The sequence below is a fragment of the Macaca fascicularis genome, chromosome 14 (assembly GCF_037993035.2).
Source record: "Macaca fascicularis isolate 582-1 chromosome 14, T2T-MFA8v1.1".
NCBI lineage: Eukaryota > Metazoa > Chordata > Mammalia > Primates > Cercopithecidae > Macaca > Macaca fascicularis.
This window is the reverse complement of record NC_088388.1, coordinates 46,189,928-46,205,579: the sequence shown is the minus strand read 5'-3', so window position 1 is coordinate 46,205,579 and position 15,652 is coordinate 46,189,928. Positions and strand designations below refer to the sequence as shown.

General features: G+C 44.2%; 1 protein-coding gene and 1 long non-coding RNA gene across 3 annotated transcripts in view; one reads left to right on the top strand and one right to left on the bottom strand.

Moving 5' to 3' along the window:
- The window catches only part of NAV2 (neuron navigator 2), a 767,244-nt gene that overhangs the window by 164,123 nt on the left and 587,469 nt on the right, over positions 1-15,652 (top strand). The window lies entirely within an intron of this gene.
- LOC135967263 (uncharacterized) lies at positions 580-7,000 on the bottom strand. The gene is made up of 3 exons (XR_010581250.2): positions 3,124-7,000; positions 2,170-2,298; positions 580-1,742 (listed from the first exon to the last, which is right to left on the bottom strand). It is a non-coding gene; the product is annotated as an uncharacterized lncRNA (long non-coding RNA).

Genomic DNA, 15,652 nt, shown 5'->3' with positions numbered 1-15,652 from the left:
ATCATCTCTATTAGAAGAGATCTAATAAATGGAAGAGATCTAAGATACCCTAGGTTTTTTGATTAACAATATGCCTCAGTAATTAAGCACATGGTCTCAGGAACAAAAATATCTGGGTTCAAATCCCTGCTCTGCTTCCCTCCAGCTATATGACCTTTGGCAAATTACTTAATCATTCTGTGCCTCAGTTTCCCTATTGATAATTTAGAGATTATAATAGCACTTACCTCATAGGATTGTTCTGAGGATTAAATAAGTAAATGGACATACAGCACTTAGAACACAGCCAAAGAACTCTACTGACACCAGGCTACAGAAGTGCCAGATAATGTTACCTTAGTTAAAACTAAAGGCGAGTATGCTTTGCTGATGATGGCTATAGGTTTTCATAGTGCAATTAAGATGAAGTAGAAAAATGGGGCTAAGAATAAGAAGTCTTGGAGTCCAGGCTCACTTGTTGCCCAGCTATCTAGGCAAGTCATTTACCTCGTTCTACCTCTATTTTCCCATCTGTTGGATGGGACAAAGGTTGTTTCAGTTATCTCTTACTGTATAACAAATCACCCCAAAATTTAGTAGTTTAAGATAACATTTTATTATGATATAACTTTGTGGTCAGAAATTCAGGCAGGCTTTCAAGCCATCCCTCCAGCAAAGCAACTTACATATGAGTTGGGACTATTGGCTGGAACACCTACATGCAGCCACATTAACATGGTGGCTTCAGGGTTTGGAGTTCATTGCTCCCAGAGACAGTATTTCAAATAGCGGAGAATACAAACTGCCAGCTTCATAAGTCCTGGCTCTGGAAACTGGCAGTGTCCATATTGTGTTAGTTGAAGTAGGCATGGAACCTACCAGAATTCAAGGAGATGGGAGCTGGACTTTGTCTCTGGATTGGAAGACTGTCATGTAATTTTCTTTCTTCAGTTTCCAACATGATTTTGATCTTATGATCATGATGTGTGGACACAAAGTACTGTGTAAACATGGTCCTGGTTAAAGTGAGTTATATAATGCCTTTTTGAATAGACCTCTTTTTAGAGCAATTTTGGGTTTACAGTAAAATGGAGCAGAAGTTAACAGAGATTTCCCACATACCCCTTGCCCCCCACACATATATAGCCTCCTCCATTATCAATATCTATCACCAAAGTAGCATATTTGTTATAACTGATTAACCTACATTGGCACATCATAATCACCCAAAGTCCATAGTTTACATTAGGTTCACTCTTGCTGTTGTTCCCAGTATGGGTTTGGGCAAATGTATAATGATAAGTATCCACCATTATGGTATCATACACAGTAGTTTCACTGCCCTAAAAATCTTCTGTGCTCTGCTTATTCATCTTACCCCAAGGAAACACTGATTATTTTACTGTCGCCATAGTTTGGCCTTCTCCAGAGCGTCATGTGGCTGGAATCATACAATTTGTAGCTTTTTCAGATTGGCTTCCTTCACTTAGTAATATGTGTCTGAGTTTCCTCCATGTTTTTCACGGCTTTATAGCTCATTTCCTTTTAGTGCTGAACGACATTCCATAGTCTGAACGTACGATAATGGATACACTCACGTACTGAAGGATGTCTTGGTTGCTTACAAGTTTTGGCAATTGTGGATAAAGCTACAATAAATATCCATGTACAGGTTTTTGTATGGACATAATTTTCAAGTCTTTGAGGTGAATGTCAATGAATATAATGATTGGAAATTAAAATTTTCTTCTCTGTGAAAGACACTGTAAAGAGAATGAAAAGACAAGCTACAGAAGTGGGGAAAACAATTGCAAAAGACAATTTGATAGAGGACTGTTATCAAAAATATACGAAGAACTCTTAAAACTCAGCAATAAGGAAACAAACAACCTGATTAAAAAGTGGGCCAAAGACCTTAACAGACACCTCACCAAGATATATGGATGGCAAATAAGCATATTAAAAGAAGTTCCAAATCTTATGTCATCAGGCAAATGCAAATTAAAATGACAATGAGACACTACTATACATCTATTATAATGGCCAAAATCCAGAAGACTGACAACACGAAGTGCTGGTGAGGATGTGGAGAAACAGGAATCCTCATTCATCGCTGGTGGAACTGCAAAATGAAATATCCACTTGGGAAGACAGTTTGGCAGTTTGGTACAAAACTAAACGTGCTTCTGCCATATGATCCATGTAGTATCTTCTTCAAAGATCTCTTTTAGGCTCATGATGGTGACATTAAGATCTTTCAAGGCTTCAATCTTACTGTCATAGAAATCTGGAGTTTCCAATCTGTCAAAGACTCCAAGCCTGATGGAGCAGGGAAACTTAATCCTTTATTCATGTCAGAGTTATGTAAACATGGAATGTGCTGCTTTGGGGAGGGAGGGAGGTTCCTGTTAGGAGGCATATTCAAGTCCAAGCTGAGTGACCAGTCTTGAGGATTTTCAGAGCAGTCCAGTGTGAAAGGTGGAGCTATCCTATCTGAGACGTGTGCTTCAGGGATGAGAGTTTATGAAACTCTGATTTCTGGGGAAGGCCCGTAGGTCTTGTTTTCCCCTACCAAAGTGCTGGGAATTAGGACAGTTTATAGTAACCAACAGTGCTTTCTGATCCAACCAAGTGGGGTCTGGGGCTGAAGCAAAGCCTGCCTTTAGGGATATCCCCTTACCCTGGCATGTAAGGCAGGAAAAAGTAATCCACATTTTTGAGCAGCTTCTGTGTGTGGGCCCTGTGCTAAGCATGTTATTTGTAAACCTGGTCCCAATTCAGTCCTCACATCTGGCTTGAAACATGATGTTATTCCTCTAATTTTCAGACGAGGAACTTCAGGCACAGAGAGGCTAAATGACTCGTCCATGGTCCACTGATAGAAAGTGATGGAGTTCGAGATTGAAACCCAGACCTTTTGGAGTCCAAAACTTAGCCTCTTCCCATCTCCCCATTTTCTCACCCCTCAGTGGAATACACTGTGCTAGCTGCGCTTCCGTCTGTCACAAATGGCAGAAGCATAATTAGAATAGGATTAGGCCACAAGAGACATTTAATGGAGGTTACTGTGTGAGCACACAGAGCAGCTGAACCTTGGGGAGGGTGGAAGAGCAGTTAAGCTTTGGAATGTAGAAAGCCACATACCTGAGACTGCCATTAGGACATTCTCTGTAGCTCCTGCCTCTGTTTCTCTCTGCATATTGGTGGAATTCTTCTCTCACGCTGAAGATTGACATTATCCATATAACAGAAAGGATGGCCACTGACCACTCCCAGGATTTCTTAGAGCTGTAGACACTGGGTACGTGGTTTTGGAGAGAGTATGTAGAAAGAAGCCGAGATGGAATCACTCAGTCCTGAGTTTAAAAATCCCAAGAGAGGAAGAGATTCATTGGGTCAACTTGGGCCAAGTGTCACTACTGAACAATTAACCATGCCTTAAGGTGGGGTGGGGTCGGGTCATACAGATGGAATGGGGAGAGCGAGAAGATGGAATGGGGAGAGAGAGAAGGAAGGTCTGTGCTGGCCAGCAAGCTGGAATGGCCACTGCATCTCTCAGGTAGGGGCCATTTCTACAGCTGTGGGAGAGCAGAGAACCAAAAATCACATTTACAGCAAAGCAGGTGGCCGATTTCCACATCCAGCCTAAATGAAGTTCAACCACACCCTGGGCTGAGTGGGAAGGCTGCCCTTCCTATGTGTATGTTAGGCTAGCTTCTCTAGAAGATAAAGCCTGGGGCAAAAATTAAAACTGAGATGTTTCATTTGGAAGATGCAAATTCATGTCAGCAAAGGTGAGACACAAGGAAGTAAGGCAAAGAAGGATGTGAAGCCACATTAAGTGGTGTGTTTCCTTGATGGCTATTATGTCAGAAACAGCCATGGAGACACCCAGAAGGTCACTGCACAAGAGCGCTCAGCATGACATGTGGGACTTGGGTGGATGAGCTGCAAGGACAGACTATCATGAAGCAGTCCATGGAGAGAGGAAGAAAGAATGTATGTGTCCTGCTCCCTCTCAACTCCTATTTTCCACTGGTCAAAGTTTTCCTAGTGGGAGTTAACTCTTCTGCACTTCAGGATTGTATCACCCAGTCCTGATGGCAGCCTCTCAGGAGACCAGTTCCCACCCCATGCTGGAGAGAGTTTTCATCCAAGTCTGGAAGAGGTAAGAGGAGCCAGAAACTATAGGCATGGGGCTAGGAAGGGCCCATACTCCAGGACTTGTAGCCAGTCTTCCCTAAATGGCAGAACTGCCTGAGCTCAAGTTAGGCAGGGCAGCAACCTAGGCAGGGTGAGTGGCAGAATGTTCTGGAAGCAGGTGACATCAAGAGCCTTTGAGAAGGCTCATCAGATTTTGTTTGATGCACTGTGTGACCTTAGACAAGTCACTGAATCTCTCTGAGTCTCAGTGTCCTCAACTGTGAAATGGGGCTGATCGTACCTATCTATCTCCCAGATCAGAAATAATATTTGTCCCAGTTGAGTGTTGTGCCTGGCACCTAGCACGCACTCAATACAGAGGAGCCGTATTTGTAGAGTTCAGAGTTCTGACTCAGTTCTGGTGGCATTAGCATAGCTGGATTTCCTGAGGAAAGGCCATTGAGTTTCGGTCGGGTAGAGCTCTTGAGCTAGAATGTGGGGTGCCTTGGGAGCTCTGAAAGGAAGGAGAAAAGAAAGAGAAAATGCCACCCAGAAAGGAACTTCACAGTATCTGTCCATTGCTTTGTCCTCACCCAAAACTGGCTATATAATTTGAGGAGCTCACTGATAAATGGACATGTGGAGCCCCTTGTTCAAAAATCATTAAGAATTTCAAGATGGTGCCAGCAGAGTATTGAACCAAGCACAGAGCATGAGGCCCTGTGTGATTGCAGAGGTCACACACCCATAATGCCTGCCTTCCACTTACACGTTGCCAGAGTGCAGTATGTGGCGCCAGAGCTTGGCAATGTTCTATTCTCCCCAGCAACCTCTCTCCCTACCTGCACCAGGCTTGATGGGGTCTTGGAAATGTCCAAGGAGGGAAAGGGATGTTGGAGCTGATTGAAAATACCTCTACCTGAGCTCCAAGTGGTGTCATGAACAAGTACATACATAATATAGCAGTTAAGTGCAAATTTGGAATGTGTATGTATGTATAAAGTTGCTGTTGCATGGTTCTAGTAGTTACAGGAGTGTTGCCATGGTGATTGGCAGGGCCAGCTGTTGTTTCATTTCCCCCAAAGAAGTGTATGGTAGTAATAGACCCCTGGAGAGTCCTCCTGGGACAAGGAATGATGTTAAAAAAAATCTGCCAATTAATGAACAGGTAGTATAAACTGACTTCATACTCATTTGTTGTAATTAACAGGATTTTACAGGCTTTTGATGAGAAGTGGTTAATTTGGTATAGAAATGTGGAGGGTGGACTACTTTTGGAGCCTGGGTTTGAATCTGCACTGTGTCACTAAATAGCTGCATCACTTAACTCCTCTGAGCCTGTCTCCTTATTTAGAAAATGGGGATCATTACACCAAATTTGGACGAGCATTCAAAAGAAAGGATATGAAATGCTTAGCTCAGTTTCTGGAGCATTGTAGATGGATACTACATGGTTGCTATGATGCTGAGATATTAATGAAATCATCATCATTATAATCATCATAAAGCTTCCATTTATTGAACGTTTCCACCTATATGTCCCTATGTTGTGTACGTTATCTCATTTAATCTTTATAACAACCCTATCAGTAAGTCCACTGTTATCCTCATGTTATAGATCAGGACACAGAGGTTAAGAGATTTGCCTGAGGTCACACAGCTAGTAAATGACAATGTCAGGATTCAAATTCAGGCAGTCTAACTCCAGAGCCCCGGCTTTTAACCCTTATACACAGTGCCCCTGGGATGAGGATTAATAAAGACATGAAGCCTAAGAGACATGCATTTCTGGCTTTCAATTGGCTCTGAAAGATTGGTCCTTGATGAAATGGAAACTTTGCTCCCTTTTGTAGCAAGGGCAGTGGTGGGGTGGGATGAAGGAGGGAGATTGTTGTAATAAGCACGTCTGATGGGGGCTGCTCTGTGGACCAGCCTTGCTCTGTCTCAGGGGTTCAGCCTTCTCTTCCTGAGGCTGTCCTGCTGATTTCTCTGGAGTTGCAGCAACTCCTACCCTGGCCTGATCCATGGGTCAGAATCAGGGTCAGGATGAGTCAAGGCTGAATCATTGACTACTCACTCTAATGGCCCTTCCTCCCCAGGGCTCTGTTGATGCCGACCTTTGTCCTCTTCCAAACTAAAGAAAAACAAGTAAGCATACAAGCACAAAACCAGCCCATTGGACTTCTTGCTAATCCTATTTGGTTATTTAAGTGTGGCAGGTACCTTCTCTCCTCAGGGCCTTTGCACATGTTTCTACTCTCTCCTCCCAGGCTTCTCTTTGCAGTTCTCATTCTCAGTCCCATTTACTGTTGGATGAGTTCCTAATCACCCTTCATATCTACATGTAAATGTTACTTCTTCAGGGAAGCCTTCCCTGATTATCTTCCACTCCAGACTCCAAGTTCCCCTTCATGTACTCCTACAGTCACCTGTCTGCCTTTTGTAGCACTTAATCAGAATTTTAATTAAATGATTATGAGTGTAATGATTTAAGATTTGTCTCTCTCAATAAATGTTTTATTCACTATTGAATCCCCAAATGCTTATAACAATGGCTGACTCTGAATTTGTTAAATAAATGAACTAGCAAGTAAAACCTCCAAAATCTCACCATCCACCCTGGGGGAAAATCTTATGCTTTGCAAGGTGAGCCCTTCATAACTTTCCTAGCTTCCTTAATATTGTGGTCCTACTAAGTGTTCAGGAGAAAGCAAACAAAACAAAATTATTACATAACTCAGTAGTTTGAGAAGGAAGAGCAGAAAGTAAAATTATTAAGCATCTACCACATATCTGGGCTTGTGTTTCTCATTGTATCCTCAAAAACCCTGCAATATAGAAGAAATTACTTGCATGTGACAAATGAGGAAACAAAAAAGAAAAAGGACAGAGCATTAGGACATGTCAGTCCCTTACTCTGGAATTCAGTGTCCTCTTCTGTAAAATGGGGTTGGGGATGAGTGAGCGAGGCAACCCTTAAGGTCTGTGCCAACTCACTTTCCTTTGGAGGTTTTGTCCCCTATTGTTTATTTGTGTGTGTGTGTGTGTGTGTGTGCATGTGCATGTGCGCATGCAAGTGCACAAAATCATCTTGGACAGGAGCTATGTCATTAGCTTGAATGCTCGGGCCTCAAACCCTCAAAGGAGGCACCTTGGATAATTACATTATGGAGTTTGAGCAGGGGTGTGTGTGTCCTGTGCACCCTGGGAAGGCTGTAATGTCTTGCTCAGCTTTTACTCTATTCCATAGAAAGGATTATAAAGGGATTAGATGCAAATGCACTTAAGATTTGGCTGATTTGGGCTTGTATTCCCGAACTGATGGTTGGGATATTTATTCAACCTGATATTGCAAGATGTTTTTCCTAGGTGAGAGCAGGCACTGTGATAAATGATAATGCAATCAGTAGCAGCAGGCAAGATGAGAAGATAATCATTTGCCTCACCTTCCTTTTGCTGGTTCTTTAGATTTCATCAATGTTTCCCCCTTTAAGCCTTAGAATCACTGCCCCTAAAACTCTAAGGAGAAAATGAAATTTTATTCTAATGCTCTGGGCAGTTGAGCCCCTGACATTTGCTAGAATTCCTTTAATCTTGCCCAAAACATTCAACTGGGAAGGAAATGGGAAAAAAATGTTATGAGCTGGGTTTAGCAGGCAGGGACCCACCTTCAAGAATGGGTCTGAGGTCTTTTCTCATTCCTGGGGTCATTCTTTTACTGGGCATTAGCATTTTCCAGGAGGATCTATCAAATGTTTCAGTTATTTGACTTTTGCAGGTGCAAACAGACTGTTAGGTGAGACTGGAAAACTAGAAGTTATTATGCCAGAAGAACATTTTAAATGGAAAACAGGGATCAAGAGAGGTTATGCAAAGGAGAATGTGGGAGAAAGAAACACAGGAGTGGTTGTGGATCTGTGAGGGGATGAGGGAAACCATCTTAGGAGATACAGTAACAAATCTATAGCTCTCTGTTCTAAGCACATTATGTGTGTGAACTCATTAACCCTCACCGTTACACTATGAGTTTGGTACTATTTTTATGTATATTTTAAACATGAGGAAGCTGGGGTCCAGAGAGGTTGTGGACGCTGTCCTAAAGCCTACATGAGAGTCAGTGCTCTGTACTGATTTGTTGTCTCCTTCTCTGATAACAGCAGTAATCATTACAACCATGACAGCATTAATCACAGTGGCTGCAATTCACTGTTTACCATTAGCCAGGCTCTGTGCTGAGCCCTTATGTCAGGCTATCCTAGCAGATGCCTCACAGGTTGTAAATATTTTTATTCCAAATTGTACAGGTGAGGAAACAGGTGAGAGGAGGTTAATTAGGTTGGCAGAGATGGCACAACAGAGCCAGCGCTTAACCCAGGACTGCCCCAGTCCGAAGTCCATTGGTCATGGTGCCCTGTGTATTGTGGCAGGGCCAGCACTTTTTGGGCAACAGCTTACCCAGCCCAGGGCTGATCATTTTGTATTTTTCATCTAGGGACACTGGAAAGTGGTCAGCTCTTCTCTTCTTGCTTCTCATGGCTGGGTCTCTTGCGTTATCCTTGGCAGCTGTGTAATAGGCACACAGACCAATGAACGCAGAGGAATAGAGGCAAGGAAGGGGAGTACTTAGAATTATGAGGTTTTCACTTTTCTTTATAAACTCAAAAAGGGCTGGAATTACACGATATTTATTTGCATACAGCTTTGTGATGTACAATGTGTGTTCGCATGCTCTATCTTTTTTAATCCCCATGTAAGGCAGTGAGATAGACTTGATTTATTAGTCTTGGTTTTAGGCTGAGGAAGAAGTCCAGGAGGTTCAAGTGACTCATCAGGATCACACAGCCAGAAAGTAGCAAAGTCTGTTCCTGACTCCAAGTCAGTAGGTTTTGTCAGTCTGTGGTTGTCGTTGGAGAGAACAGTTAGGAGACTCATGGACTAACACAAAAGGAATGAATGGAAGAGCAGGCAAAGGTTTGAACCTGCCTTGTTATCCCATAGGACAGGTAGCCCCACTGGCACCATGGCTCCGGCAGGCAGACAAACCCCAGGATGCTTAAACTGGGATCCAGGGAGGCTTATGTGAAATGTCCAAAATAGACCAGTTTATGGAGACAGAGAGTAGATCAGTGGTTGCCTAACGTTGGAGAGGGGTAGGAGGGGGAAAGGGAGTGACTGCTAATGAATACAGAGTTTTCTGGGGTGAAAGGTGATTAACTCTTCTAAGACTGATCATGATGGTGGTCGCACAGTTCTGTAAATATGCAAAAAAACCATCAAAATTGTAGCAGGGAGGGCTAGTGCGTGAGGAACTCCAGGTTGGGAAGCAGGAGCTATTTCCTACAGGCTTTCTGGTCCATAAAGCCTCTGGAAGCAGACGCTGTTTACTTCTCACCGAGCAGTAATTGCTGTTTCTCTGCCAGTCTCCACCGCCCTTCTTTCTGTTCTGGCCTGGCAGGTGGTGCTGTAGGGAGAAGCCAGAATAAAAGAACCTCTCGTTGCCCAGGCCTGGGTTCCTGGTGGTGACTCCCTTGGGCCTGCACCACTGATGGAACCCTGCCAAGCTCTGCAGCCTCCCCCAAGCCCCAGGCCCTGTGATCCAGCATGGCCACCAGCCTTTCCCTTCTGACCCAGGATACATCAAGCCCAGCCTGAAGAGCAAAAGCCTGTGCAAAGACTGCTTGCCAAATAAGAATGGACATAGCCAGTAACAACACATTCTGGGGGCTGTGGCCAGAATTCTGCACATTGCCCTCTGGGTCCCCGCCTAATGCCTTTTTTACCCCAGCCCAGTCTTTGACAGTGCTTTGCATGGACAGGTTCCAAAGGAAATAGATAAACTCTCTGTTTCCCTTCCCATGAGGAAACCACTTCATTCCCTGGAGAGCTGTCTACCTAGGAGGCTCTGTTAGGACCGTGAGGGGTGGAAAGAGGGGAGTGTCTGAGCAACTCTGAGAGCTGGGGGCTGCAGGGAGGATGGCAGTTTGTCTTCAGGGAAAACAGCCTTGCATGGGCTGTAAAGTGAAACTTACAGCTGGCAGCTTGCTTTCGTGGGAAGATTCTGGGTACAGAGGCTGGGGCTTAATTAGAGACAGAGACTAAAACTGGCCCCCAGGAGAAGAGACTGAGCAAGGTGGGCCGTAATGGTAAATGCCTCTGAGGTGCCAACTGCCAATGGCCCATATGTCTGGGGAGAACCAGAGAGGGAGGCTACATGGCGGGGAGGGAGGCAGGGAAAAAATTAAAAAGGAAGGGTCCCATCCCCTGCTGATAGGCTAAAACCACAAGGTAACTGTTCTGCATTCACATTTTATTTTAGGATCTTAGAATGAAAGCTCAATTAACTAGAATGGGGCAAAATGACAAATTTGAATTGTTGAATAACTCAGGACCAGGTGGAAGCCACTTTTCTGTTTCAACCTTTGCCAGGAAAAAAGAAAATGTTTGAAAATACCTTGGTCTCCTTCTCCTTGTCAGTGCTGGAGAGGGTTTCCCAGCAGTGTGTGTTCATACTGACATGCCACACAGCCCTTCACAGGCATGCCACCCGACTGAGCAGATCAGCACATGATATTGCATTTTGCAATAATTGAATACTTGTGCTGTGACGCTGGCTTGGATGCTGCAGCAAAGAGAGGGATCCAACCTGTAAAGAAGTAAAATAGTGAATCCCTTTGATTTTCTTGAGATATGTGAGAACTTTGCTTTGGAAATATGCAGGGGAGCCCAAGAAGGATGACACATAATTCTACCTACACAGAGACCCAGGCTGGGGTGGGGGCGGTGTGGAGGTGACTAGAACCTTGTGATTTCTGCGGATGCATTTCTGGACCATGCATGACAAGTGTGATGACCCGCCATTTTTATAGAAAGGGTGAGACTTGCTTCAGCTGCAGCAATGATGATGTTATTCTTACTGACTTGTTTGGTGGTGTTTCACGTTTCTTTATGTCTTCCAGTGTGTCATCCACAGTTTTTGCATTCAAAGGGGTGTTATTCTCAAGCAGAAAAAGTTGAGACCCACAGGTGTTGAAAAGCAGGTAGAATGTGGAATAACCCCAATCTTTGCAGTGGCCATTTGCATGGAAAACTGTAGAGTAGTGCTACTTTGGGAAGCCCTGCTGGTTACACAGTCAGATCCCAGGGTGATGGCACCGTGGTGTGGCTGCCACACTCCTTCCATTGTGCATCAGCAGCAGGGCATTTCCGTGGAGGGGACAGGGTGGTGTCCTGGGCCAGGGTGTGGCCTAAGGGGACCTAGTGGTGTAGATAGTCATGGGCCCTGTCGCCATGAAGCACACAGATGCTTGGCACACTATGTAAATCTCTCCCTTTCGATGCTTCCATTAATTTTGTTTCTTTTGTGGACCAACTATTATGGGTTGACTTGGGTCCTCCAAAAAGCTGTGTTGAAGTCCTAACCCCTAATTCCTCAGAATGTGACCTTATTTGGAAATAAAGTCATCACAGGTGTAATTAGTTAAAATGAGGTCATTTGAGTGGAGTAAGCCCTTAATCCAATATGACTGGTGTCTTTATAAGAAAAGGACAGAGACACACACGGGATGGGCAACTCTGTGCAATGAAGAGGCAGAGATTGGAGTGATACAGCTGTACACAAAGGATGCCAAGGCTTGACAGCCACTACCAGAAGCTAGGAAGACGCAACGAAGAATTCTACCCCAAGCTCCAGAGGGAGCACGGACCTGCTCACACCTGGATTCTGGACTTCTAGCCTCCAGAAATGTGAAACAGTAAATGTCTGTTCCTTTAAGCCATCCAGTTTGTGGCAGCCCTAGGAGACTAATATCCCAGTCTCTACCCTGCCCCAGCATTTCAGCCTGATCCATATATTTTCTTTTAAAATGCTCAGATTTGCACCAAAGTTAGCATCTAGGCCTGCAGGCTGGGGGCTATTCTGCCTCCTCATGATGCTTTTGCACGGCTCTGCTCCAGTGTGCATTGTGTTTGTCTTGGAGGGTGCCTCTAGCAGGAAAATCTTAATGTTCTCATTTTCAAGCTTGGAGGGAGACCGTTGTTCTCAGTACTAAAACAACAATTCTGTTTACCCAGGGTTTAAGTAACATTTTCTCACCAGATCCTCTCAACACACATTCTGCAGCTCTTTAACATTGCGGTTTTTCTGACCTTATTTTTACAGACATTTTAGGTGAAAATATTTATCAATCCTCGATCCAATTCTCCCCGTTAGGTCGCAGGATTCTCCACACAGCCTAGAAGCTGCTGGAATGACCAGAGTACACTTTCTCCACATCTCAGAGAGACCAACTCATTAGCTGTTTTTATTACTGACATTTTATTTGAAGGTACGTTTGACATTTAACCTTAGGAGATGGTCCCTAAATCCATTATGCATTTACTGCCTCAGTGGGACTCACAAAGGAGAGAATTCTGGGTGGCAGGCCAGGCTCTGGGAGAAACTTCCAGCGCCAGGCCAGTCCCCAACATTGATTCACTTCATGTTCTCTGGAAGTCTCCTGCCCACAGCAGCTGCTCCTTCAAAGAGGGAAACGCTTTGGACTCATGAGTTGAACCGGAAGGGATGGCTGCAGCCCAGGTAGGCCCAGGCTGTGCTCTGGGCTGAAGTGGGGGCATGAGGAGGAGCTTTGGGGGCCTCTGAGCTGTTCAGTTCTACTCATCCACACTTCATTTTAAAATGGTGCAAGGTGACTGGGAGTTTGGAAATCTAGGTTATCAAGCTAGCTGAATGTATGACTTTGTAAAGTAAGAAGTTAAAAGCATGACCTTTGGGGTTTGGCTACCAGCTCTGAACATGACTAGCCATGTGAATCTGGGCAAATTATATAACCTGTATAAGCTTCAGTCTCCTCATCTGTAGAATGGATGGAGTGGTAGAGGGAGATATTCTTAACCTCACACAGCCAGTGTGGAGAATAAAAATTATCGTATTTATAAAGCACATAGCACAATGTCTGGTACACAGGAGTAAATGAAAGCAGGCATTATTTTTCTGGGAAACTCACTGTGTATCTCTGGACCTCTCTTTTTCCATCTATAAAATGGGAGCTCACAGCACTTACAGCTCAAATGTTATATTCTATGAGGGAACTTGCAGCCTCTCTGTCCTCTACATCAACCATGTATTGTCTCTGCTTCTGTCTTTTACTTTTCCATCATTTTATTTTTAACTGTATTTTTTCGTAATCATGAACACAATTTTTAAAGCACAAACATAGAAAAAGAAATTTAAAAGTCTACAATTTCAGAACCCAGAGAACATTTTCCAGTATCACTTTCCGGTTTCTACATATTCTTTTTTCACTTTGTAATTTCATGTGAACATCTTCCCAGATGCTAATTGCTCTTCGGCAGCATCTTAAATAGTTTGACAACCCAGAGTACAAAGGCCTTGAAAATTATTTGACAAAATGTATATTATGAATACTAAAATAGTTTTCAGTTTCTCCCTGATACAAATGACACTGTAAGGAGGTTACTGTGATTCAGGAAGTGATGCTGGAGGCTTGGGTCAGGTGGAAGCAGGGGGATGGTGGGAAGTGGTAGGACTGTGGTTGCTCTGAAGGTAGAGCTGGGAGGATTTGTTGGTTGATGGGATGAGGCATGTGAGTGACAGAAAGGAATCAAGGTTGACTCCAAGGGTTTCAGCCTGAGCAACTAGAAGAATGGGCTTGCCATTGACTGAGACGGGAAAGGCTGCACATGCAGCAGGTTTGGGAGAGAATAGCAGGAATTTGGTTTTAAAGTGTTACTGTGGAGAGGTCTTTATATGTGCAAGTGGAGATGTCAAATAGGCAGGTGGAGATATGAGCGTGGAATTCAGGAAGATATCGTGGCTGGAGATATAAATTAGGATGTCATCAATGTGTAGAGATGGACTTAAAGACTTGAGATCAAATGAGATCTCTAAGAGACTCCAAGAGCTGCAGAACTCAGAACAGCTTCTACCACATCATGGGGATCTTTTGTCTTTCTGCTGCAAGTACATGATGACTTAGGCCCCTTTTTTCTTAAGCCAGTGGTGTGGTATTCAAGTTTAAGCCCCACTATACCAAATGAACTGCCACCTTTCCTAACCACTCCCACCCCCAAAGTCCAGAACCGCCACCCTCACTAACAACACCTTGGGCAGGAAATCACAGAAGCCTTTCTCAGCTGAGGATAAAAGAGGCTTAAGTTGTGAACACTTTTAAGACTGATTTATGTACAGCCTATAGGATTGTGCTAATTTGTGCACCTTGCTTAATTCTTCACCACAACTCATTTCCTTGTTACAAGCAGAATGAGCCACCTCTACTTTCCCTGTTTCATTTCCCTTTGGCTGATGTTGTGGGACGGGAGCATGAGGGTCCAGGGGAGATGACAGAATGCACTCGCAATTTTGGCTGGCTCTATTTTGGTCTCTCTGACTGTTCAACAACCTCTGCAGAGAAAGAGTAGGAGAAATGAGGACTGCAATAAAGCCAAGGGGCTCCCTGCTGGACTGCTGTTTCCATCCCGATGAGGACCTGAGGTTCCAAAGGCTGGGCAACAGACCAAGGTCACTATATACAACATACCCAAGTATTCATGTCAGCAGTGGGGTTTTATGAAATTTCAGTGAACAAACAAGAAAGAGATAATGGTAGATGAAGCTATTAACAGAGTTAAAAAGATGAAATTTCAGCTGGGCATGGTGGCTCACACCTATCATTACAGCATTTTGGGGGGCTGAGGTGGGAGGATCAACTGAGCCCAGGAGTTCATGAACAGACCAGGCAACATAGCAAGACCCTCTCTCTACAAAAAAAAAAAAAAAAAAAAAAAAAAAGAAATGGGTTTTGCAGAAGAGAAAGGATATGGATTGGTGAGAAAGTAGTAGAAGGAATCACTGCTAACTCCCTTCTTCTGGCCTGCACAGTCCACTTTCTTGGTTTCTCATGCCTCTGATATGATCACTTTGGAGCCACAGTTTGCAAAACCTCACAGCCACCCTGCTGAAAGCCTGGAGGTTGTGCATGTGAGCATGCCCTGGCGTGGTGTTCCTCCTTTGTGGGGTTTGTCTCTCTAAGTCTTTCTGCCTCTGATTCTGAACTCTCACACATCCTTCAGTGGAATCACCAAACCTCTAGAGTTTCGATTTCTTCAGCTTTTAAATGAGGATGATGATACCTTCTTGCAGAACTTTTGAGAGGATTAAGTAAAACTGCCCACAAATTGCCCATCTGTACCTGGCACTTAGTTCAGTATCATGCACCCCAGACTGACACCAGTCCTGCCTCTCAGGAAGTGGCCAAATTATTTTTAGCCCTGCAAGGAGGAGGTGGTTGAGCATCAAAGGTTCAGGAGTCATTCCAGAATTTCAGGATAAGCCCCCCGAGGTAGGCTAGGCTCTTGGCCAGGCTTATCCAGATATTGCACCAGGCACCAGTGACACACCAAACAGCCAGAGGAGGCTCCTAAAGGAGTGGTTCTCAGTCAGCGTTCTGTGGTTCCCACCCTGGTGTGCCCTAAGACCCTTTGTAGGTAAGAAAGCCCATTAGGATCAATGGGT